This window comes from Prinia subflava, chromosome 5 (assembly GCF_021018805.1).
Source record: "Prinia subflava isolate CZ2003 ecotype Zambia chromosome 5, Cam_Psub_1.2, whole genome shotgun sequence".
Classification (NCBI taxonomy): domain Eukaryota; kingdom Metazoa; phylum Chordata; class Aves; order Passeriformes; family Cisticolidae; genus Prinia; species Prinia subflava.
The window spans coordinates 49205350-49232017 of NC_086251.1; the positions used below are offsets into that span (position 1 = coordinate 49205350).

Here is a 26668-nt window from a genome sequence, read left to right on the forward strand (position 1 = left end):
ATAAGGAAAGGTGAAGAGAATGGAAAGGGTTTGGATTGTTAATGGTGCTGGGTGGTAGGTCAAGCTTGCTTTTCGGCTGAAAGAGCTGAGATGAGCACACTGCTCTGCAAAGGGCTGTGGTTCATTATCTGGTTTTGGCTTTTTCCTTGGGCTGCTGCTTAGCTCTGTCAAAGCAGTGCTGTCTCTGATGTGACCTGATCATGGCTATAGAAAGTCCTCACTGATTTAAATACTTGAGGCCTTTCCTGGAATCAGCCAGGGAAAGCAGGTTTTAGTTACACAGAAAATAGGACTGTGATGGCTAAGTAGATTCAGGTTTTATTTTTAACATTTTTTTTCAATCATCCAGCATCTTGTTATGTCTTGTTTCTCTGAAGCAAGGAAGCAGGCCAGGAGCAAAGAGTTTTAGTTAGAAAGACCATGGTACTCCATAAAATCCATGGTAGTCATAGATGAATGCAATTAACAAGCATTTCTATCTTCCCAGTTTTGAGGATCACATCTTAACTGGAACATAGAAATGCTGGCAGAACAGCAGGCTGCTGGTTTATAGTCCCCTTTCAAGAAGAAACAAAACCCTCTAAGGGCGACTTTTATTCTCAAATGACATTAATGTTTTAAGACCTTTAAAATCAGAGTAAATAAACTTAAAGAAGGAGGGAGTCACTAGAAACGCTTTTCTAGCTGTAGAAATACATCATGTAATTTCCAAAGGAACTTGTTTACCTTAAGTATATGCAGGTGGTGATGGTTTATAATTACCTAAGAAGAATCCAAAGGCCAAGTTCAATAGGAATTTTGAAACAACTTTGCCACTAAAAGAGGTGACTTTAGCAAACAACAGGGGAAATTGTTTTTTCCTTTTCATTGTTGCAGCAGTTTTACACACAAAGCCATGAGACTGCTCCTGCACAGGTGCAGGCATGGGTGTCTGTGTTCATAGTTGCATGTTGTCCCTCCTAACTTAAAGCTTGGACAAGGGACCTACTTAGCATCTTTTAATGATGAGCTTCTGTAAAATTTTGCCAGGCATTTAACAGTAAACTAAGCTAAAACAGGCTTTGGATGAGTACTGGACTTGAAAAAAAATCATTGACTTAAACTTATTTGGCTAATTATATAAGCCTTCAAAGTGTGAAGGATTTTATGTACAATTTAGCCTCAAAACAGTGAAACAGATCTTAACTTTACAGACTAATGAAAACTGAAATGCAAAAGTGATTTGTTACTTATATGGTAATAGCTATAGAGAGAATAAAGTTTTGGAGCCTTTAGTCTTAAACCTGTGATCTAGTGAGTGAGAACCACATGCTTTTACAGGATGTGTCTCAACAAGGATTTAGAGCTTTCAAATACACACTACAAAGAGTATCCTTAAAATACCACTTGTCAGACAAGATCTCCCCATTGAATGGTAATACTATGAAATCTATGGTTTCTGCTCTTTTCCATCATTTCCCTTGTGTAAACTCTAAAACAGCTCTTCAAATAGTTGTTGTTGTTGTTGTTGTTTTTCTTGAAGAAAATATAGGTATTCTCTGAGAAGCAGCACTTTTTGATTACCTCAAAGAGGATGTAGACTGGGATATAGATTCCATGAAGACTGGGTACATATATAAAGCTTCACAGCTCAGGAAGGAAACAGAATGTCTTATACTGCTGCTGATTAAAAAAAAAATAGATTCTAGACTTCTTCAGTATTTCATTTATTTACTCATCCATCTGTAATACTTCATGCGAGACGAGCAATAGAATGTGAAAGGAAACATTTGCAAAAATATTGACAGCCCCTGAAAGGAAAGCAGATAAACTAAACGCGTTCGTGGCAGCGGAGAGCCGTGGAGAGTCTTCCCGGGGAGATGCTCTGGGGTGCGCTGCCGGCAGCCGGGCGAGCCACCCAGGAGATGGTGCTGTTGGACCGGGGAAGCGGCACAGCCCTGACCCAGAAGCATCTTTCAATGCGGTCCTCCCTGTTTTCCGTCTGTGTTGTATGTTACTCTTTGGGGTGCTGGTTTTCTTTTGGGAGAGGAAGGTGCCGGTGTGAACCGGGGCGTTCCGCGCTCCGGGGCGCGGTGCCGCTCCCAGCCAGCCGGCCCGGCGCCCTGGGTGGAGATGACGGCAGCGCTTGAAGGCGATGTTTTTCGCCGGGACTGCGTGGCTGGCGAGATGGTAACGCCGAGGCGGGGAGCAGCTTCACAGCCCACTGCCCTCACCGGAGCCACCGCCTGAGCAGCGCTGCGCCCCGGCCGGGGCTCGCCGGGCGCCCGCTGCCTCTGCCTGGCGTGGGGAGAGCGGGGGCTCCTCGGGGACCCGCCGGCTTCCCCGCCGGCTTCCCCGCGCCATCCTCGGCCCGTCCCGTCCCGCACACACGTGCCTGGCCAAGGTAAGCGCCAGGGCGGCCTCACGGCGAGCCGGGGGGAGCGAGGGGCGCGGAGCTCGGGCAGCCCGGCCCCGCCGGGGCACACGGGGCGCTCCCTCCCGCCCCACCCGGGCACCTGTGGGCCCCGTGAGCGCCGGGGTCTGCGGGCGCCTCGGCGCGGGAGGGCTTGAGGCGGCAAAGGGGAATTCGGGGTTCTTTCGGTCCAGAGTGTCTCAGCAGAGCAAGAGGTCAGAGGGCTGTGGTGACGTTTTCTGTCGATTTGCTGTTTTATTGGCATCCTCTCATCTCATTTGGTTCAGAGGCTCCAAATCTGGCCAGAGATGCTCAGCGGGAACTGGAACAGGTGAGTGGATGCCCTGGGAGTGACTGTAGCAACATGAAGTCACCAGGCTGGGTACTGGAAGAATATTTGATGGAAGGGAACATCAAAGGCCTTTCCCCAGTTGCAGGAGGGCTTCTGCCTCTGAGTATGTCTGCATGTGTAACCAGGCAGTGACCAGGGTTTTATATGTGATATAAATCTATCTGCCCAGTTCTTCAGCGTGAGGTCTTTTCTGTCTCAATGGGTGACAACCAAAAGAAGATCTTTCTACACGCAGGCAGAGATGCCAAAAGCAAACCTCCTGCAGGTATCTGAGCGGGTTACAAGGCCTCCCTAATTGCAGCCACCCCTGTGCTGTCAGCAAGCCATGTTGAGTTGGTTGCACCCATTTCTCTGTGGCTGAAGTGAGCATGGCCAGTGGTGGAGGTGAAGTGGCCGGTGAGGAAAGAGCCATCAGAGAGAGGATGGCTCACCTCTTTTGGAGCAGAACCACTGGGGAGGCCAGTGGTGTAAGGATTTGAGGACTATTTCTGTCGTGCTGCATTTCTAGTCCTTTCTTTTTAAATCATTAACAGTAATTCAATGGCCAGTGGTAGGATTCTATTTCTTTTTTTTCTTAGCAATGAATGATTTAAAGCTCAGCTGACATTTTGTGTGGGCTTTTGCTACATGAGTAATGATTTGGCATGAGCTGAATAGGGAAGCAATTGAGAAACTCTGCTGTCCAGTCATGTTTAGGTGTGTCAGCAGAAGGAAACCAGAGGAAAAATACTAAAGAACAGCAATTCAGGAAGGAGTATAACAAGCCCAAAGCAAGCCTGTTCAAATTCCTTTGCTTTTCATGTGAACTTGAGGTACAGTTCAGCTCAATCTGCCAAACTACTGTCAAGTTTTCAGGCAGAGCTGGATGTTCCTTGGGCCTGAGGAGTGAGTGCTCGGAGCAGGAGATGGCTCAAGGCTCAGGCCACAATTTTAACATTGTACCACACATCTCTGTCTCAGAAAGATAAGCTCTTCCTACATGTTGGAGATGGGTCTCAGCAGGCACCAGACAGTAAGTTACATGCTTTGTTTTAGGGACCAATTCACACTGAGCTTATGGATAAACTAAAGTGCTTAGGATGAGCCCACCGACTCAAACCTAGGCGACCTCTCTGCTCTGAGACCCCAAATCACCAAGCTATAGTGTCAGGCCTCCTTTCACCCCAGAAGCTTTGCAGTTCTTTCTGAGCCAGGAACCCTGTCCCAACAAGTGGAAGGGTGTGCCTTCTTCCCTCGTAGTTCCCTGCCAGGTGTCCAAGTTCTTCATTTGACATGGACAATGATGGCTTGACCTCCCTCCCATGCAGCATTTCCATGTCTGGAAGAAAGTGCTCTAATCACTGCAGTATTGCAGACAAGCAGTTTCCAACCCCATGTTGCTACTGGTATGGCTTACACACCCCAGGTTTGCCAGATGCTGTCCAATTACTGCCTTTGGAAAATATTAAAAAAGAGGTAGGTGCCTTTTTTTCCCAGTTTGGGCCAGAGCATTGAGTCAGTATGAAATTTCAGATTAAAATGCCACCTTTTAGGTGCCTACATCCCAATATCCTGATTTTTGGTTTTTAATCAATATGAAGGAAGGAATTCAAGACAAGATTGCATCTGTAGCTGCAAGCAGACATATTAATGTAATATAGTCCTGTATAGCCCTATGCCTATGCAGGGCTATACAGGACTGTATCCTATATCTGGGATACCTATATCCTGTATAGTCCTATAGCTTAGCGGGAAATAAAGTACAAAAAATGTCTGAAATTTCAGAGCATCTGGGTTTTGGTTGTATTGAGAGGATTTGTCACAAAAGCTCCTGAGGGAAGAGTAGAGGAAGATGCCATGAATTCCACTTAAGAACAATAATAGTGTCTGGAGGGCATGTATGTTGCCAGCAACAGTAATACTGGGGAAACAAAGAAGAAATCAGTACAACTGAGTGTCAGAGAACTCTTCCAAATCTGAAAATCTAACCTTAGTTTTTCGATACATTAGTTTATTAGTTAGTGTAAAGACTAGATGAAAAGGAAATAAAAAGGAAGTATGGTGCACTGCAAAATACTAAAGAAGTTGTAATATAATAATGCTTCAGGTTTGTTAGTCAGAAGAGTTGGAATAATTAACTGGTAGTTAAGAAACTGGATCACCCGAGATTAAAGGCAGAAATTAAAGAAGATAAAGACATTGCTGAGAATCTAAATGATTTGTTTTTTGCAGCACTCTTCGGCACAGAGCATATCAGAGTGATACCTACTGGGACTTGCTCCTTTCTGGTAATCAAGATATGTCAGAAGGAAGAGCTGGAACAAATCGATAATAGAAAAAGCAGCAAATCATCAGCTCCAGATGGTACATTGAAAAGTTTTGAAGGAGCTTAGTGTGAAATAGCTGATCTGCAGCAAAAATATGCCTTCTTTAATTAAAAACAGCTATTTCGCTGGAGAAGTGGAAGGTAACAGTTGTACCCAGAGTTGAACACAGGATTGAGATAATTTGAGGAAGCACATACTCTCTATACCCAGACATACACTTCTGTTTTATAAGCTGGTTGAAGACAGAATATAAAGTAGGAAAAAAAAAAAAAAAAGAAAAATGATAGTACCTAAAGAGCAAAGCTTCTGCAGTAAAGAGTCATGCCTCATTGTTAATCTGTTTTAACTCCGAATGGGACACGCTCGTAATGGGCAAATAAGAAGGAACCACTGTAATTTAGATAAACCTCAAAGGACCTTTGGCCTAGGCAAGATACTCTGAAACAAAGAGAGGGGAGCTTGCTGCAGATCTCTTGTCTGATGAGGCTGTGCTGGGCTGCATGTCCAAAGGAGCCCTGACCACCCTTGACATCTCCATGCTGCATGGGGCCTGTGATTTGCTCCTGCTCTGTGTTATCCCACCCGTGTGATGCCAAGCCCTGTGTCAGCTGTCCTGGGAGGTGAGGAGCCAATGAGGGGCTGAGTGATCCATTTCCAGCCTCTGAGAAAGCTGAGCAGAGGTTGTTTCTGTGTGTCTGTCAGGCTCATGAGTCTGAAAAGGTGAACACTCTTGAGAAAGCTTACACACTGCTTTTAAATTATAAATCCTACAGAGGATGAAGAGTTTGCTGGGGGGAACTGCAGGAGGCCAGAAACTAAGAGCTGAGGAATATCAGTGGCAGCCGTGGTGGGAAGCTCTTCCTGTGGGTAACACCAAGATAGCATCTGTGTGTTGAAATCATTCATGGGGAAAGAAAAATATGAGCAAAAATTTAAGACCCTCCAAATTGTTGGGTAAAGGCAGGGGCTGGCTGGCAGAATGCTTTTTACTACTGCTGCTCACTGGAAGCAGGTCTAGTACTGTTTAAAAAAAATAAAGAAGGAATTTAATTATAGTAAAACAGAAAATGATATGACAAAGCATCTAATTTCAGAAGAAGAACTAAGAGGGAATGTACTAATTTTCCCTCCCAATGCTATGCGTGAATTAATTAGATACAATGTCAATGTCAGCATTGTTTAACAACAGTTCTGAATGAATACTCTGGATGCACTGAGAGGAAAACCCATACCTCTTCCCTTAGAGGGAATCCATAAGAATCTATACCTTTACCCTTAAAAACTAGGTCTTTTCCTATCTTAATCTTATGCAAATTGGGATCATTTGTGGACTCCTTATTGTGTTTTTTGTTCACACATCCTGCTTCAAAGGTATTTCCCTGCTTCTATTCTGTCAGTGAAGGCTGACAAAATGACAGTGTCACCGAGAAAAAAAACCCAGTAGGATTTTGTGCAATACCTTAAAAACCCAAACAACCAACCACCAAATCTTTAACAAACATTTCATGTTCAGAACCTTTATTAATACAAATGTACAGTTTTCATCAACTTCAGTCAGAGGTTCTTTGCTCTTTTAGGCAGACAACAGGACTACTACCTCCTTCTCATTTGTTTTTGCCTGTCAGTCCTTCTTTCTTTCTTCTGATCTCTTCTATGTATTCTTCCCTCAGTCCTAGGGTCTTCCCTTCCCTGCCTCCCTCTCAGAGGTGTGCGATGCTGCTGTTGCTTGTCTCATTCTATACCTGCTCCTGCCTCCTCACAGCCCTGTCAGCTCACAGCTGTACCAACTCGGGTGCCCAGCCAGAGTCAATTATGCCAGCAGAACTAATTAGAAGGCACAAGATGCCATGCCCCATTCTTGAGATTTGTACAGCTCACCATCGCAGTGTGCTCTGCTGATTAGGAAGTACTGATTTATGGTAACAAAAATTATAACAAAAAAAAATTTAAAGGCTTCTGGAATAATCCTGCTGTTTTTCTCTTTGCTCTGTGCAATTATCTTCATATTAATAACCACTAGTACACAGCACTTCTAGGATTTCACTGGGTATTTGGTGGGGAACAGCATCAGCCAGGAAATGCCTGGAGAAGTGCTGTATTTATGGATGATAAACTAGGCTGTAGATTTTAGAAAGACTGTGTTTTGCCTTTTCCTTTAAATTTTCTTATGCAGTCACATAAGGGAGGAAAGGATGGTGCAGAGGTGCCCAGGACACTTTTAAATTAGCTAATTTGGATGCAAAGTCAGTTCTGCCACGGCAGCATGGAGCAGAGGAGCATGGCTGATTCACTCAGCTCCCCAGCCTCCCGAGGGTCCCACTGCTCAGCTTTTTCAATGCTCTTTTCTGCAAGAAAAGTCTCCCCTTTCTGATGCCATGGAATGCTGTGGCTCATGTCATCACACAGGAATTCAGCTGCTTGATGTGACAGTTTGCTGATATATGGGCTTGTGGGCTTTTCCAGATCCACAGTAGAGTTGAATGGCTAACGCTTCAGGGTCAGTAGGTTTGGGTCCTTTCTTTCCATTTATGAAAACACCCATAACTGTCAAAGCTCAAGAGAACTAAGATCCTACAAAAAACCTGAACCACTTGCACATCAATGCCATCAGCAAATGCTTCTTTGGGCTGGTTTTCATGTCTGAGACTCAGACCAACACCCAGTGAGCTTGTTATTTCTACATCAGCAGAATAGCAGACAGCTCTGACATTTCTTCCCTTACCCAAAACTACTTTGGGCTACATAAAACAATAAGATCTCAGTGATGGCTGCCCAGAGCAGTTCTCAAAACCACTTTATTCATCATTAAGACAAAGAAAATTGTCCTCAGTCGCAGGACTATGGAATCGGAAATAGAGATTATAGATACAGTTTTGGGCAAAAGCTTTGTGTTAATTATTGTTAATGCCTTGTGAACTCCTCTAAGATGTCCAAGTTGTAACTGTTCATCTGGGCTTCACCTAGCACAAAAATACATATATGTTTTCTAATCATCCTGCCAGCATAAGGCAAATTGTAACTAAACAGTTTGTGGTTTTCTTCCTGTCCCCTTCCCCCAAGGCTAAAGGATGTTTAGTCTGGTGGGCAAGTTGTTTTCCATTTTTACATCACAAAAAAGATGTCATAGGAGAGTGAGACTTCAAATCTCATGTTGAGGAGAATTTACTATATAGTCTTCTATTTGGAGAAGCCAAAGTTAAAAGAAAATTAAATCAGATTTTTCTCAGAAGAGGGATATAATTTTGTCTGGTCAGCTATTGTGGGTTTGTTTTCCTGAACTGCTGAGTTCAGCTGGAACTTTAGGTGCTTGGTCTCTGAAAATCAGGCCTGGGGCTTCCAAATCCAGGCAAAGGGCCATGGTGCTTTATACAGCAGCTCTGGCACAGAGGATGAAATAGAGCCTCTCTCTCTCAGAGGGACCTTATTTCAAGGACTTCAGGGACTATGAGTACTGAATCCTTGGTGTTTAAAGTCCTTTCTGCTTTGAGGTATTCCACCAGGGAGTGCCAGTCTCCAAGTTCAGCACAAAATGATGCAGTCCCAAATAGGACACTGCATCTGAGCCCCCTCGAGGTTATTATCTGACACTATTATTTTTTCTTGTGGACATCATAAAGAATGCACAATTAAGCCCTTCAACATCTTTTCTAAAAAGTACTGGGAACTATTATCTTGAGAATATGACAGGAACCTCTCATAAATAAACCTTGAGGTTTATTAGGTAACTAAATCCATGTTTCACTGTAGTGTAGTGGGGTTAATACTTCATTCTATTCACTGTCCTGCTTTGAATGGAATTTCAAATGCTAAATTTAATCTGACTACTGTAATTTTAACTCCTGGTTTTTATATGCCTGCTTCTAGTTGACCATCCTATATTGTCATCTTGCCTTTTTGGTTTGAATGCGTGCATTTAGATCTTCTGAACACAAGTTTACTCTATTCTGGCTTGCAGAACTTTCCCAGCAAGTCCCAGACATTGATTTCTGGAGACTTACTTGACTTTGAGATCACATCCTGGAGGATGGTAGTGTTGAACTATAATTGGTTTCTCAGAGTTGATTTTCTCCTCTTATTAGTTCACAGAGCAGATGAGTGATTCACTCACTTAACTCTAGATTGGTTCATGAGATTGAAGAGCCTGTTCTTGCACTCATATTTTAAACATCTCCTACCATTTCTTTATAAGCAGCCAGTAGAATGATAAGTTTGAACCCATATTTTCTTTACCACCTTGAAGCACAGCTCAGAGCATCCAGAGTCTGGTGTAGCTGCTAGGAAAATACTGATCCAAACATGCTGCTTTTGTTGATGCCCCACTGGAGCTCAGCAAATGTGTATTACCTTTATTACCATGATAACACAAGTCTGTATGCTTTCTGATGAAATTCAAAGAGGCATTCATGTTTCTCTTCTGCTTGTAATTAGGGCAGAGCAGACAGGAGGAGACCCTGACCTTTTACATCAGTTTGTACAGGGGCTGTGGTCATGATGCCAGAGCAGAAATTGTGAGACTCTTTAAGCTTTGTTAATGACCCTGCTGGAGATGCTTCCTCCAGGGCTCAGGTTCTGTTCCCCTTGTATCAATGACTTAACCTAATTTTTTTAATCACTGAGCTAACACTAATTAACCCACAGAGCAGGGTTTGTCCTCAAGCCTGTTTCTGCAGTACCAGTGACAAGTGGCCAGAGACACAAGGCTTGCTTGTGCTGTCTGTGTCCTCCTTGGGATTATAGGGAGTAAGTGGTGGGATACACATGCTGAAAAGCACTTTGCTGTGTGCTGGGTGCTGCTATGTCCCAAACAGTGTGCAAAACCTGAGTAGGTTTTAACATGAGTTAGGCAAACTGCATGGAGTTGTCTCCATGTGAAATGTAGAAATGTCTGTTCTTGGTTTGTAGTCAAAGGTGTTTGGTCAGTCCTGCCAGAGTGGTCCAGAGAGGTGTCCAAGCATCACTTCAATTGCTCAGACACACGTCTGGTGCCATTTGAGATGCCCTGGAGTAAGTGGGACATCTCCAGAGAGCTGAAGATTTAGCACAGGACTTTTGCTGTCCTGGAAGCTGCAGGTGACACCAGACACCTCCACACAGTCAAACCTTGTTTTCTGCTTAAGGGTAGGCTGAAATGCTCTCTAGTCTGCTCACTGTATGGGCAAACTCTCCCAGTGACTGCAGCCTGCACACAGCACTCACATGTAGACACCTGGATGGAGGCACCTTCCCCTCCAGCTGCTCCCAGTCCCTGATGGCTGCGGATACAGGTCTGGCTTCCAGAGACATTTAGAGTTAAATGTGTAGGTAAGCAGCTCCAGAAGGCAAGGTATTCAGCCTATTTTTGATAGCTACTATAGGAGCAATAGAAGTGTCTTCTGAAGGCGCCTTTCATCAAACTGGCTGCAGAGGGACACTAGGCTTGTAGCTGCTTAACTTTCGGGTTAAGAAAGTGAAAAGCATCCCACCTTCAGATGAGATGTAATCCTTTTAACTCCACTGACCCAGAAACAGTTTTCTCCTGCAGGAAAGGCCGTATGGGAGACACAACAAGGATATTCTGAACCTTGGGAGCATCTTGAATATTTCTGAACTTTGCAAAATTATGTTGACTTAAAGATAGTTGAGTTGGAACTGAGCTATGCACAAGCTAAAAACTTACTGTTTTTTCCTTTCCCCAGATGTCACTTTGCACCTTTGCAGCCCAAAAAGATCTGTGGAAATGAGCATAGTTTCTCACTCTTTTTCCCTGGACAATTTGAGTCTTCACCACCTGGGTGATGTTTTCTTACCCTTTTCACCTATTTTCATTCTTTTTGAAAGATAAAAAGACCACAGTTTCACTTGGGTTGTTCTGGGAGGCATACAAACCATGATGGCTGCTGTGGGATTGATTGGAGAAGTTTAGTGTGGGAGTAATGACATTTTCAAATTAAGGCTGGCTGACCCAGATGCACTTTATAGAGGTATCTCATTTAGAAGCTTAAGTGAATTATACGGCCAAAGTTTTAAAAGGAGATGTGAGGAGGAAAACTGGGACAGCTGAAAAAGTGCAGCAACAGTGAAAGTCTGAGAAGTGCAATAGCGTTTGTATAAATCCACAATTCATCACCCTGGGGACATTTGAAAGTAGAAGTAATTGTAGAAAAGTAAAAGGTAAGTCTTCAACGGATGTTGACTAAGTTAATTCCAATGGGATTAATTTTACTTATATCATGTAGAATCCAGCTCTCACCATTGTGGGTTGATGGGTCTGGTGAGAAGGTAATGGTGTCAAATTGATATATCATTAAACAATATTATTTTGCCTCTATAATTGTCCAAAATCTCAGAATTTGCAACTGTTTTGATTAGATTTAGCTTTTTATCTGTGTCTAGGTGGTGTGAATGACTGAAACTTTGAGCAGAGTCCACTTATTTATTCTTGATTTCCATATATATACACACACATATATCTACATGTATATGGAAAAATGCATATTTATATATCAAGTAAAGTCCATAGAGGTATTGGGATGAAAGAGCTAAGCAGATGTTGGCAGTGAGCAGTTTCGTCATGATCACTATTCTGTGCTTAGATCCCTCCAGAGGGGCATGTGTATTTGTTTGGTCTTCTAAGGAGATCAGGCAAAAGGACACTGGCAATTTGATGTGTGTTTCATGTGGTGCCTTGTTTATCAGGATCCTAAATGACCTTACAACGCGTAATAAAGAGAGGGTCAAAACAAATGTGATGCCAGGAACAGTACCAGGGTCCAGTACAGGCAGGGGGTTTGCACAGGAGCCCTGTGGCAAAAGCAGGAGCAGAGTTGGGATCCCTGGGCCTGGTCTCTCCACACAGACAAGGCTCCCTAAGGCAGTCACCTACACACTCCAGGTTTCCCCTCACACATGCTGCCTGTTGCAGTCAGGAGTGCTGCCTAAAGCTATTAGCAAGGTTTGCTGTGTGCAAACAAACTGCAATGCCACCACTGCTTGACCTGCTGGGTTGATAGGGTACGACTGCTGCATGAGCCCAGAGGTGAACTCCACTCCACTGGGGCAGCCAGTGCTGTGCTCATGTTCCTCTGAGGAATCCTCTCCTGCTGGATGCCGTGTGCTCCTGGGAGAGGCCCTGGCTCCCTGTGGTCAGCCATTCCTGGTGAGGGACCCAGCTGTGTTCCCTGTCTCTAATTGTCATGACCTGGAGCTTGGGACAGAGCAGAGATTGTTTTGCTGGATGAAGAGTGTTCGGTGTTCTTGGGAAACACTTAGGAGAAGTGGATGTTTCACATCCTAGAGAAGCTGCTGAAGGCAAGTGCCCAGAGGAAGGTGACAGGAATTTTGACTTCCTGAAGTGGGAGATAACTTAAACAAGTTTTGCAATGTAATTGAAAGTGTGATAATTCAAGTGAATTCCTCCATCCATATGCCTCCCTCAGCTCAGCTCTCTGTGCTTCCTTCTTTATTTGAACCAGCACCAATGTCTCTTACTTGCAAATTTTCATAGGCAAAATTTGATTAAAATAACCAGAAATCAAGGACCTCTGCCTTCACATCCACTTCTACTGCTTCTCGTGATTATTTGAGTTGATTTTTACCCTCCTTTTGCTCCTCCAGATGCTGTCACAGCTTTAATACGTCAGAACAAAGTTTAGGAAACGTCACCAGTCAGTCATCCTGCCTCAGGGCAGCAGGTGCCTCAGCAGGTGTTGTTTGCTGGAAGGAGAGATTTCACTTGGCTCAGGCTGATGGGAAGAACAGCTGATGTTGGCAGTGGGATGGGAGGAAAACGATGGTCCCATGCACATTGGGGTTGGCTAATGCTGTTACTAGAAAATGTCCCTCTTTTGGAATTCATCTGACACATGAACCCACCATCACTTTTAGTTTGGATCATGACAGGAAAAGAAACTCTCCTATATAGAAGACGCATCTTGTCCTTTGCTTATATAAGTCAGAGCTATGGCTTCTGGGCTCTCACTGAATGCCTCCTTTTCTCTGTACTTTTCCAGCTCATTTGATACAGTTTTGAATTGTGGGTTGTTGGGAGTTTTTTTAAAAGGTTTTAAAAAAAGAGGTATATTAATTACACAAATGCTTGGTGAAGAGCAATGCTCATGTCAAAAGGTTTAAGCTTTGGGTTTAATTTGGATGAATGCCTGAAATTTAGCTCTGAACCAGTGGCAGTCTTTGAATTTATAAATACTAATATCCACCTGAGATTCTAGTCCAAAGAAAGAGCAAGGCTTTTATTCTGTTCAGGTTCCTCATCTCTGCTTATCGCTATAGCAAATTAGGCATTTTCAGGCAAGCAACAAGTGGTATGACTAACAACCTTGTAGTGCTTGTTCTTTCTTCCCAGCAGTTTCAGTGAGGACAGCCAAGGACTCGGCCATTCCAGCCAAGGACTTAAAAAAATGTTTGATATTTTTGTGGACTCTTGCAAATTTTAATACAAATTATTTTGTTCGGGAGTTTGCCTGCTCTTGGCTGGCCCAGATTAACCAAGTATAGGGAACAGGTTCAGGATCCTTCCCATTCCCCAAGACTGCAGGATGAGTGAGAGTCTGTAACAAGTATTTAACCACAGAATTTAGTTCCTGGGAACAGAGTGATCAAGTAAGATAAATTAGTGTGATAAATCAGCTGAAGGTATGAAAATAGGATAGGAATAACACTTTAGTTATGATAAAATTGTAGAAGTTAAAATGTTCATGCATTTAAAAATTAGGAATTTATGTTTTCTTGCCATCTTGAATAGGATTTAGAAATGATGTTGAGCAGGTAAGTGAAACCTGGATTTAGGATTTTTTATATGATAAAATGGTAACTCAGCAGGGATTTTTTTTTCTGACTAATTGGTAGGAGTGTGGGTGGAAATGTCTGAGGTATTGTGTGCTGTGTAAGCAAGCATGTCTGCTTACTGCACTCGTTCTTCCCCGAAATCGTGTTCTGATACGTGTTTGCTGATTCCTGTTCCAACACAGATAAAGTCATGCTGCAATCTCTCAGTAACAGGCTGTCTGAGTGGACTTGGGAATTTTCACCTTATGATAAAATTGGAAATATCACCGAGCCAGGGCATTTTATGCTAGTTGGAGAATTCTGTTTCCAGTGTAAAGAAAGACAAGACAGACAAAATGTCACCTGTGTGACTCCCATACACACTTGGTCTGAGCACAGGGCTGAAGGTATCCAGCTGCTTCACCTGCTGAAGGTGAGCAGAATGGGCAGCTTCTTTCCTTAACCACCCATCATTGAATACTGTTATTCTTTAATACTTGTATTGAATCTCAGATAATTGCTGAAGTGTTGAACTGCTGTCTCAATTTATCCACATGCAATTAATAATATTGATCACCCTACACTGACCTTGAGAGTTAATAACTGTTTTTTCCCTTAGTTTCCCTTGATGAATGGTGCTTTCTACATGCCAGCTTATAATTTTGTCAAGGTGTCAGATCACAGGGTCTGATCTTGCAGATACTGAAATGCAGACAGCGCTTTTTGCACCGTTTTTTTCTTTGGGACCAATAAGAATATTTATGTCTAGGCTGAGAAAAGTAAGTACTTTTTTATTTTTACAGGATTTTGCCTGATGGAAACCTATACAAATATCTGTGTAATAGCCAAATTGCTTGAAATCCATGTAGGATACCTACACAAGGATTTGAGGTTCCAAAAGTCAGGCCTTATTTTCTCCATCAAATAATTAAGTGGTTCTTTTCTTCATCTAATGATAAAGTGTTTCTGTTTTTCCCAAAATAATCCTTTCCCAAAGCAAACACCCTGGTTAAAACACAGGGATATACTTGAGGCAATTTATTTGTCTCATCTCTTTTGGAGAGACGTTTAGAAGTCTTTTTGCTCTAGGTAATCAGAACAACATCTTTTTCCTGATTACCATGAACAAACTGAAGAATTTGTTTATGGTTATCTTTTACTAATAGGCTCCCCTGCTTACCTAATCCTCATCTTACTAGTATTGTCTGATAATGAATCAACAGTACTGCTCCTGTTTTGCATGACATTTTTTCTTAGGCTCCTGCTGCCCAATGTGCCTTTCTGCTTGTGCATATCCCTCTGCTGTGATCCCTAACAGAGGGATGAGAAACACTGCAGGCCTGGAAACAGAATAGCAAAAAAGGCTTCTGCTAAAGCCTCTGAAATATTTTTATTCTCTGCTGCAGAGCAAATCAAGCAGATCTGGAATGTGTGAAGTGGCACCCCCAACCCAGAGCTTGGCATCACCGAGGAAAGCTTCGCAGTGCTGTATTATCCAAGAGACACACAGGGAGGGAGTCTGGGGGAAGAAATCCACCTCCATGTGGGTTTTCTCACATCAGCACGAGCACTCATTGGCAGAGCAGTAGGTGGGAATGGTGTGTGATAATCTGGCTGCTCCTTCTGCAGAGCAAATGGAGCACATTGTCCCATAACAGCCACCACTCAGCACTTCAGCACTGACTCACCTTCCCCACAGACACATATGACTGCCCTCTTCCTTTGGACAGCTGGGATCATCTGAAGGCACCTTATCTTTGTAAACAGCATCCTGACAAACTCTTCAAACACTGCCTCTCCCCTGCATTTGTGCTTTTACACCCTCCCCATTACATCCTCAGATAAAGCAGATTATTGAAAAATCCATTTAAAAAACACAGCAGTTTTATACTGAAAGATATCTAGAGGGCAGCAAATCCAGAGGGAAATCTCATCCTTCAGTGCAAACGAAACCTCCTCTTTTATTTAATTTCTGAAAAATCAAACACAGAGTTACGTAAAGCTTTTTTTTTTTTTCCCTCTGCAAGCAGCAAGAATAATAAGATATCTCTACAAGGTTGAGATATAATCATACCTGGGAGCAAATTTTTAATTTGATTAAAGCTTACAGTACTGGGGAAAGCCTCTAAGTTCAGGTGTGAATTATGAAGAAACTGCTCGGCCATCCATAATCCCATTTGAAAGCAAATGTATTTTTAAAATATTGCTGTGTGAATGCTCCTGAGTTATTTGTGTATAACTGTGCTTGTTGTGAACTCCATATTTAATTTAGTATTAAGATTGTGTTATTGATTGCAATTTCGTTTTCATTCATGTTTGGTTCAAGTTATAGTTGGCCAAACAGCAGCTGGGTTCCATTTAACTGTTGGCAATGGAAATCAAGGCTTCTGTGACGTCTTGCTTTATTGAATACTGCCTTCTTCAGCACATTTTGACACCCTTTGAGAAGTGTTTCTGCAATTACCCTTCCTAAATTTCATCACCAACAGTTGAAATATACAGTAATAGGGATGTTGGAAACCCATATCTCTTGTTCCTAACGTCTTATGTTTGGCACTTGGTATTTGGAACTTGGCCATCAAGAAGTCATCAGAATGCTTAAAAGAAAGGAGAAAGTTTAAAAATAGCCATGCTAATGGTTTGAGGTTTTACTCAGTGTTTGAAACTTTTCACCTTAATTGTGTATGAAAAAATGGCCTCTGCATGTTAAAAGATGCAAGTAGAGGCAAATCAGTGCAGCTTTTTGTGGACACTTGGGAATACTGGTGTCTAAATGTCAGAAGGGACATCTCCCATTCCCCCCTTCCGGAAGTTGCAAAATGGGGTTAATTAACTGACCTCCATTGGTCTGACGTTTACTTTTATGTTTACTGATGAAAAAGTGGTTTGAGAGTGGGTGATTCTTGTGGTCAAGGGGCAAGGTATTTGCATTGACACAGGACAGGATGTACACAGGAGAGAGGAGGATTGGGACTGTGCCATGACTTTTTTTTTTCTGGAGACTATGCCTGAAATGAGAAGGATTTATGTGGTACCTGATAGCACTTATGGCAAAAGCCACACAAGAATACAGGCATTTCCTGCTAATTGCTTTTCTCATGATGTACAGCCCCCCTTTCTGGCTCATACATGTGGTGCTTTTGCACAGCTAGTACTACATTAGCATTGAAATATCAGGGAATTTTTGTCACTAGAATAGTCAGCTGTTACTGAACATGCAAAAGGCATCATCTTCCTTACTATATCTGCTATCTCTGAACACCTCTGTGTTTCCTCTGCAGGAAGGGAAGATTCTCTTTCTTCCTTCATCTTCACTAGAGTGTTCCTTTTGGCTGGGGTAATTGTTTGTGAGGTGAGCACTGTTGTAAGGTGGTTTTCTCAAGCAGATTGTGATGTGCTGGTCCAGAATGATGCTCTGCCAAAGCCAGCTGACCTGCTTCTGTTAAGGATCATAGAATAGGTAGGGTTGGAAGGGTCCTTAAAGGTCATCCAACCCCAGGCCTCCAGGCATGGGGGATCCTGTTGGCCTTCAGGGCTGCATTTAATAGCAATATATGACTGCTTTTTATTTGTTTGTTTGGTATTTTGTGTACCTGCCCTGTGACTAGTGGGTATATCTGAGCCATGAGAGGTTAAACTCTTTTGGACTCCTTTGGTTGCTCAAAAAACCTCACTGCCCTGGGCTTCGTAGATGAAATGTAAACACCATTTACATCTACTTAAAATCTGAATTGCACTTGAAGTTTCTGTTCAGTCCAGTGGTGAATATAGCTACTGTTAAATTGCTCCATTAACTATAAAGCAAAGTTTAATCTGTTGTGTTTTACTTTCGTAAAATGCTTCTAAGCACTGGTAATGTTCTTTTTTATTATGTTCCTTTGACTTTATAAAAAACTGAAAACTTTGTCCCAGTTAAAAAAAAACCAAACCCAAGACAAAAAAATAATTTAAATACCCTTGGAAGAAGCACAAAGGTCAAAAAAGAGAGAAGAAAGGAGGAGCATTACCAGGAAGAATTAAGAGGAATAACACTCGAGCAACTTGCTATTTTGTCTTTTCCTTTCCAAAGGAAAAAGGTGGTCAAAGAGCTTGGTCAAAGAGCCCCTAAGCAGATTATGTCAACTACTTGTGGAAAAGACTACAAATGCAATACAGAAAGGCAATTACTTTTTTTTAAAATTTCATTCAAATAGAATTTTTCAGCTTCTAACATGGAGTTAATTGCCTCTTTTTTTTTTCCTCCTTTTTTCTTGTAATGGTCCTTTGCATAGGTTTAGTCATCCTTGAGGGCAGCTGCTCCAAGTATACAGCAATTGCCAGATGATTACCTCTTTAATGTTTTCACTGAGTACTTTGCTGGTTAACCTCCTTAACTGGAGAGCTGCTTATTGTTATTTATGTCTTGTCAGCATAGAGGTTCATTAAGCATCGGTAAATGACATGTTTTCATATCTGCTGACACTAGCAATGCAATATGATCAATTGCAAATTGACTTCAGTGCAGCAATAGAGTGCATTTAACACACATCAGTGGATCATTTGTACAAGCAGAGCTCGAATTTTTATGGCTGTTTATGTCTCTCTAATACCCAAGTATAAATTCTCCCAAGCCAAGCGATTCTTAGTGAAACCAATTGCAAAACTCTGTCCAACAAGTGACCCTGTATCCCGGGCTGGGTCTCAGCACAAGAAGCTGAAAGTGGTGAACAGCCCTGCCTGTCTCGGCTGTGCCAGGAGGCAGAGATGGGCTGGGGCATCTCTGGTGAGCGTTCCCTGCCTCAGAGGAGCTCCCCAGCGCCTTCCCTCCCCTGCTGCCTTGCCCTGCCTCAGGGGGGACACTGGCTGCTGCCCTCAGCCCAGGGAGGCTCTGGAGATGGCCTTGGGTATGTGTGATGCCCAAAGGCTGAGCTGATGACACCTCTGTGTCCAGGTGCTGTGGGGCAGGGGATGTCAGTGATGGGGAGTCAAGAGCACCCAGTCTGCCCTTGTCAGTGACCTTTTATTGCTCTGCTGCTCACACTCGTGGCAAGGGAGCTGAGTTGGGTCCAAAGGACTGCTTTGTGCTTACTGCAGCAGCAGTTTCTGAGGAAGCTGCCGTGGCTTTAGTGGCTCCAGCCCATTGTTAAACTGACAGCCTTGGGGACAGGGCCCTGGGATCTGTCCTGCTGCACAGAGGGATAGAACATCCACTGCAGTAGCACTGGCAGGCTCTGGGGATCCCCTGTGCTTCCGAGGCTGGGGGTAGTGATCTTCCTTATCAGTGCTTGGATCTCTTCTCTAGGATGAGTTCTGCCGACATGCCAAAGGCAGCTGAACAGTGACTGTATCCCTCCAGGTTGTCTCCTGACCAAAACTGGACATTCACTTACATTTGGCTGCTTGCCCCTCACTGGGGTGCAGCTCTCTGTCTCGTTTCCTTCTGACCAAAATTTCTAGGAACTGCTGATACTTCTGTTATTCTGAGACTGCTCTTGCCTCTCCCAGTGTGCTTGGATTGGAGTAGGTCACCTTCATAGACACCTCTGAATTTCTAGACCTCTATCTTCTCAAATTTGTCTGCATGGCAGAGGTAAAATTTTCAACTCTGCGGATCCAGGCAGATTATATGGTAAAGATTTGCCTTCAGAGATAGAAAAAACATATAAGTATCTTTATTTAAAAAAAACCACCGAAACAAAAAAACCAAACAACCCCTCCCCCCAAAACAAACAAACAACCAAAAACCCAACCAAAACCCCAACAACAACAAAACAACCCTATAACACTAAAATAAAATAAAATAAAATAAAATAAAATAAAATAAAATAAAATAAAATAAAAAGCTTATTGAGGAAAGGTTTTCATTACAAAGTAATGAAGGTTTCAATTTAACAAAACACTGCAAAATAGAAGAAAATGATGAATGCAGGCAGCAGCCCTGGGAGCATTCAGTGCTGATTTACTATGCCAGGACATATCTCCTGTAGAGTTAGATTATTATTTTTCTCTACTGTTCTGTCACACATTGTTTCATGTTTGAGATTCCTCACTAGTAACTGAGCAAAGGCAGAAAGGATTTACTTGCATTAAATCCATTATTTTATGTACTGGAGAAAACAAACAAAAAATGCTTGCATTGAAATCTCTTTGGGAAGAAAGTAAGTTCCTACATTGTTTTAATTGGGGTAGTTTTGGCAATTTGCAATCTGTACATAAGTCAAAACATTTTGACATTCATTTGGAGTATCTGACTCTGAGCTTATGCTTTCTTCTGTTGGAATATTTCAATATGCTCATGGCTTTATACGCTACAATAACTTTCTTGTTTTGTCTTATGAAAATGAAATTAAAGTTCAGATTGTCTTTTCTGTATAGAAAAGATAGAAGCTTCTGTTCTAATCTGTTTGATTGGTGTCCTTCCTGAAGAAAACTGCCATCTTCCTTATTATACTTACTCTCACTAAATATCCAGAACCATATTTGCTCATGGGCAGCTAAAGTACTGGTTGTGTTTGCTCCCTGTTAATTGGACCATGTGAAACAGCCTTGTTTCAGCACTGTGAATAACAGAATGCTGAATTAATATTATGGCCCCCTAACAAAATTGCTTTGATGTAAGATTCCAATATCCTTATTTTGGTACAAAGCCATAATACTTGTTTAGCATTCTGGTATTCATATTGATGGATTTACTAGGCATCCAACAAGGGAGTTCATGCTAGGGTAGAGTCAGACAAATTAAGGCAAATTTCAGTCCAAGTTTAAGACTATAAGGTGGAGCAGATGGCAGCACTGGTTATTTCAATCTTTGCTATCAACATGCTGATTGTTCCTGCACCTTTTCCCCACCTTTGTTGGTTTTTATCACAGTGCAAGGCCAGATCCTGCCCTGGGGAAACCTGCATTGTACTGGCAACCACAGGCTGTAAACTGTGTCTTGATAAGGTGTATTTTAAAAAAAGAGCACCCGTTGGTCACAAAATATGAATCTTTGCTTAAGGAAAGGAGTGGTAGACTTGATGAAGGATAGAAAGATGAAGAAAAATGGACTAAGAGAGGTTTGAGCGTCCAAGCACAGTGTAGTGCTTCCACTAAAATCTTGATAATTTAAACTCTGTGCACATAAGTATGAACAACAATTGAAAGGAAAGAAAAAATAACAACTGCTCTATGTGTCTTCAGATAGCACATACATTCCTTATAAAATTCACCTGGAGTCACAGTATATAAAATATGGTATGCACTAAGCCAGTAATAACGAAACAATTTAAGATTATGCAAAGTTTTACCATTTCTCTTTTGTTTCTTAAAATCAATTAAAATGTAATTTTATTTCAAGAATATTGAATTATAATTTATAGAGAACTGTAACTCTGGATGGTGATGCCCACTAACAACAAAATGCAACAAAACAAGATTCCAGAGCTCTTCAGAATGATCTCTTAAAATCTGCTGAAGACATGTTGGGGTCAGGCTTTCTCAGAGGCATTGCAGACTCCATTTCTTCCATCTCTGGCTGTCCAAATATCAGTGCCAGGCTGCAAGACATAGGTTTTCCTCCAGGCTGCAAGATATAGCAATGCTTTTGCTCCAGGCTGCCTCAAGATCCCAGGCTCTCTGCAGACAGAGAAAACTGGCTCTGACATCCTCAGAAGATTGTGGTCCAGCAAAGGGCTGGGGACAGGATGTGTCACTCCCCAGCTTGCTGTGTGTGTTCAGAGGTGCTGCCCATCCCAGAGCTGCAGACAGAACCACTGGCCCAGCCAGGGGTGCAGGGGGACTTGGAGCTGGAGCCAAGCAGAATGCCGTGGTGCTGCTCTGCATGGCATGGCTCCTCTGGTTTTGATAGGGATCTGAGTATTAATGTTACACATAATTGCAAGGATGAAAAACACCAAAAGGACCAGTATTTCATTAAGGAGGTTAGATTTATTGACTGCCTAGACTGAAGCTAGTTTTGTATTCACACTTTAAAACTTTTAATTAAGGTTTACACTTACACTGTCTAGCCATTCCCAGGTTAGTTTTATGAAAACATTAACCTTGACATTTTGACAACTTTTTTCCTTTCATTTAGTGTCTCATTTAAAATTGTTTACATTGTCTGTGGTTTAGTGATTCCCTTGGTCTGCTTACACAACCAAGCCCTTTGAAGAGTGACAGCTCAGCGTGCCCGGTGGCAGCTGCCAGCACAGCATTTAATTCTCAGTTCAAGCAGAGCAGGGGAGCTGCTCTGTGACACTGCACCAGCATCACACGGGATTTCACAGGCAGAGGTGTGAAATTTCCCTCCACACCTGCACAGTGCACCGGTGAGAACAACACCCTGGTGCCTTCACAGCTCGGGGGACCCAGGGGCCTGCACAGGATGTGGGGCTCTCCCTCACCTTTTTGCCTTGGCAAGAAGCTCCTGCTGTCCCTCCTGTCCATGCATGCACAAGTCCTGTACCTCCCAGGGCAGTCTGTTTCTCTGGAAGATGCTCCAGCTTGTGCATGGGATGCCCTGAGCAGTTCCCAGTAGCTTCTGTCACGTGCTGGGACCAAGCAATACAGCACACAAAGACGCCTGACAGTGCCACAGGTTGATTTGGAAAGTCCAAGTTTAGCATTTTTGTATCAGAAAATGCCCCAAATCACTGAAGAACTTACTGCAAGATATACTGAAACCTTTCTGCCCCAGCTCTCTGAAGATATTTAGGCAGAAATACATAAACTGTGTGTTTACAGTGGCGCAGGGAGGTGTTGTGAGAGTCATGCAGGAATGTTTCCATGGCTCACACCAATTCATAAGCTCTTAAATTTTACTGACAGATTTCTTCTCAGCTGCTTTTCTGTGCAAAGCCTTTGTGGTTATTAACTCGTTGGAGCTCACAGGGGATGTGGCAAGACATTTGGGTGTTAATGGCAGCAATTTGATAGACAAATAGAGGGAGAGAGAATTTGTGACATCTCTTGCCAGGGAGACAGGAGAACACATCAACTCTTAAGAAAGGAATAACCCTCACATCTGCATCCCTGCATGTGTTTCTTTAAGACTGCGTTGTTTTGGGGAATTTCAGTCCCACTGGCTGCATGTGAGAAGCTGGTCTTTCAATTTTACTGGAAGAAAGGAAAATGAAGGGTTTTGTTGTTTGAAACAATAGAGAGAAAGTGGTAAGATGGCCTAATTCAGACCAAGCTTCTGCGGAAGGAAGGAAGGAAATGTTGCTGAAAGAAATTTCCAGAGAACAGAAATGCCTGCAGAGAAGCAGGAATGTAAATAGTGTGGTTGTCCCAACCTTTCCTGTAAAAGATCCCTGCATGTCCTCCTGCTACTCTTTCAAGTATTGTTCAGCATGCTGCTGACTGGGTAAATTGAGTGCACTCTCTGGTTCCAGTTGTAGGAGTTCAAGATGAGAGCACTGAGTCTCTTGCTCTTACCAAAGGTGACTTTGTAACTCGAGCGTGCATCAGAAACTAAGAATGGTGACATTTTACAAAGTAGGGCTACCCAAAATGTGAGAGATTCTGCCTCATGTAAGGCCAAGGGGAAAAGAAGGCTGGGACTGCATTTTTAATACTGTTTGGGAATCCAGGTTCCCAAGACAGGCGGAGCACAGCCTTGTGAGCACGAGGGAACAGTGAGGAGAGTGTGTGACCCTGTGTCACCACTCCCCTGCTGGAGATGCTGTCAATGGGTTTATAGCAGGAGCACAGTTCTTCTTCCCAGGGTGGGGTGAGGCAACGGGGACCTGAGAAACCAAACAAACACCACTTTTACTCCACTTTTGCAATTTGAATTGCAAATACATCCCTCTGTTTGCATAAAGTAAGCATCTGAGGATTAACTGGAAAAGGATAAATGTGGGATTTTGGTATTGGAATTAGGGTTTAGAGAAATCTGATTAAGCAAGTAGTGTATAGGGCTTGATATAAAATAGGCCTGGCAATGAAACTGATAAGAGAAAAGCCCTTGGGAATCCTGGAATAGAAATCCTCATTGATCTCTTCTGGCACTGAGAAAGAAAAATGCAGGTCTACGAACTGACAAGCAGTATGTGAGGAAAAAAAATTAGATTACACTCAGGTGATAATCCCAAATCAAAAGGAGTTCAAAAGAAAGAGAAATGTCTAAGCCTTTTTGTTTATAACTGAACTTTACAATCATGGATGTTATTCCCTGAGGACATGACTGTATCAATAATTCCAAAAATTATATTTAAAAGGAAAAAACAACCCAGAAGAACATATACACTGAGTTATTAATAAATTGTTTTCCTTGCCATGCAAAAGAAGGAAAAGATTGTCCAAAACCATCTTCAGTAATTCTGTAGCATCCTAAGGTAATGCTCTGTGTCAGAAATGTAAATATTTTCCTCAGAGGAAAATATTTTTTTAATCACTCTGAAGATTAATGGTACTGATTTACCATTAACAATGTATTATTTATTAACTGTTTAGTAGTATTAGAAAAATCTAATTTGTTTTTTCACATTAGTTTTCTCACTTCACCTACATTGGATTGCAAAATCTGGCCCAGCAAACCATCTTTTCAATACATTTGACCCTCACTGATAAGAATATTGATTTTGTTTTAAGGAATCTGGCCTGGCATGTAAGTTTACAGTATCTGATTCCCTTCTCTGACACAAACCTTATGTATGAATTTGAAGCCTTAATATTTGGGGGCTCATTTTCCTTTCTGTAAAATATGACTTTTAAGAAGAGAGTTCCCCAGCTTCATCCTTCTAATAGCTGGAATTCTTCTTCTGGTTTACAGGATGGATGTGAGTGTGGCAAGTTTTTATACAATATCTTTATCTAAGTATCTTTATAAAATTAAATAGTTCTTTTCCTGTCATGGTAGTTAATTCTAGGATGCCTTACAGACTGCAATTGTCTGCACTTTCAGTCTGTGTTTTACTGTGCAAGACAAGATTTCCAGCCTTCTGTCATGAGAAAATGCTCCTCTGATCACCTCCATAAGCCCCTCCATGCCTCTCTTTTGATGTGAGCTCTTGCGTGCAGCATCCAGATGGGATTTCTCTCTGGTCTGTGTAAGAAGTTCCAGTAAGAAATTTTTGCAGAAACGCTGGTCCCCTCAAGAAAAAAAATGGAATCTTTCTGAGCCTGTTCACTTATAAAAATATACAGGACAGGGACATGTGGTGTCCCAACACCGTGTCTGTCACTGTGTCCTTTACCCCCAACACACAAGGAAGGTCCAGCTGAACAGCCAGCATTTCTTGGGGCACAGCCTAAGTAAAACACAAAATCAAATAATATGGGACAAAACCCAACAAATGCCCTCCCCCAAAAAAACCAAACAAACAAACCCCCAAAACCAAACCACCAAAACCAAAAGTGTGTGAGAGTTGCTGTTTAGCTGTTATTTAGTAAGAGTTTTAAGAGTTTAAAAAAATTCTTGAAACCAATTTGTGGTTTGATCATGGGACACCTTCTTTGTGTTGCTCTCCCCTCTGCCCTTGTCCACCTGTCCATGTTCTGCTCCCCTGTAGCTGCTGGCTGCAGGAACACACTCAGTAGAGGCAAATCTAGCCCACCCTAGGCTGGAAGGAGCAGCCCTTCATGGCATCCTGGCAGTGACAAGGGCCAGCACATGAGAGCAGGAGGCTGCTGCCAAGGAGGAGCCAGGATGAAGGTTCTTCTGTGTGAAGTGCTGCCCTTCTGCAGGCTCAAGGCCGCTGTGCTGGGCTGCCTGGGCTGTTTGACTCTGCTCTGTGCCAGGGGAAACCTGAGGGGATGCATCTAAATGCAGTTAGTGGGGCAGAATTTGATAGTTCTGGTCTGGAGCAAAATCTAGTCCCTAAGATTCAGGCACAGCCCGCCTTGCTGCTGGTGTGATGTGGGGCTGGCATAAAGGGGAAATGTTAAGGACAGAAGATGTCAGATGAGCTTTTACAGATGGGTGATACTCCTGGGGTTTAACTGAGGATATACAAAATACAATACAGTATTTGTGCAAAACTGTTTCATTAAAAGATATTGTCTAGTGATTGATGCTTTGATTTACTTTTTTCTAAAGTTTATTTTGCACTTACAGTTTGTGAACTGGTCTGGCTTAGACTTTAAGATGCTGGCATAATGTCTCCAAATTGAAGCATTTTGTTGTGTCACTCCTTGTTTCTAGTGCCAAGATCACAGCTAGAAGGGAGTCATCCATGAAGATTTGTTCATGCAGCTAAGCAAACTTTCATGGATAGAGTTCAAAACAGAAAAGGTCAGTTATAAATATATAGTTTTGTATATTTCTAATTTTCTGACTTAAAAAGAGGAGTTTTTGTGAAATAATACAAAAAGAATTTTTTTTTGCTTTTTTTTAGAGAGTTTTTTGTGGAAAGTACTGTGTAGAAATAAGGTTTTTCCTGAAGTTGTCTAGAAACAAGCTGGATCCAAACACACTTAAACTTGAAAAAAATGTGAGATGAATGAGGTGAGGATCTGGTATATCTAGTCTTTTGCTTCCTCCTAACTTTAGAGTACACAAAGCTTCATTTTTTGGGAGGATTTAAAGCAGAGCTCCAAATCGGCTGCTAAAAATTACCAGTCTTTTAACATGCCTCTGTACATCTCATTTCTGTTAGAACTCTCCTCTTTCTGTGTGTTTTTATGTAAGCAGTGGGTCTCCCAGAGTGGCTTTTGTACTTTGCAGGATCTTGTGCTAATAGTTTGCAAATACCTGTGAATATCTCAATTTTTCAGAAAAGCTTGTTGGGTTGGAATTTTTGGATTTTTTTCTGGTTGGAAAGGAAGGCTCAGGTGCATCCTAATGGGTTTCTGTCTTGTGAATGTTTCAGATTTGCTGTAGTCTTTCCTTGATCTATGGAACTATCTCACAAAATCTATATTGAGCATATGTGTGGCTCGAATTCCTGCATT

The 26668-nt window shown here is 42.3% G+C and overlaps 1 protein-coding gene across 2 annotated transcripts in view; it reads left to right on the plus strand.

Annotated features, from left to right (window-relative positions):
• Nucleotides 1-1479: 1479 nt before the first annotated feature.
• TUNAR (TCL1 upstream neural differentiation-associated RNA) overlaps nucleotides 1480-26668 on the plus strand; it is a 168841-nt gene continuing 143652 nt past the window's right edge. Inside the window, exons 1-2 of one of the 2 annotated variants that reach the window (XR_010080586.1) lie at nucleotides 1480-2383; nucleotides 25920-26009. The gene's annotated coding sequence lies outside the window, so the exon portion shown is untranslated. The remainder of the gene's footprint in view (nucleotides 2384-25919; nucleotides 26010-26668) is intronic. The other variant, XM_063399301.1, reaches the window with a different exon arrangement.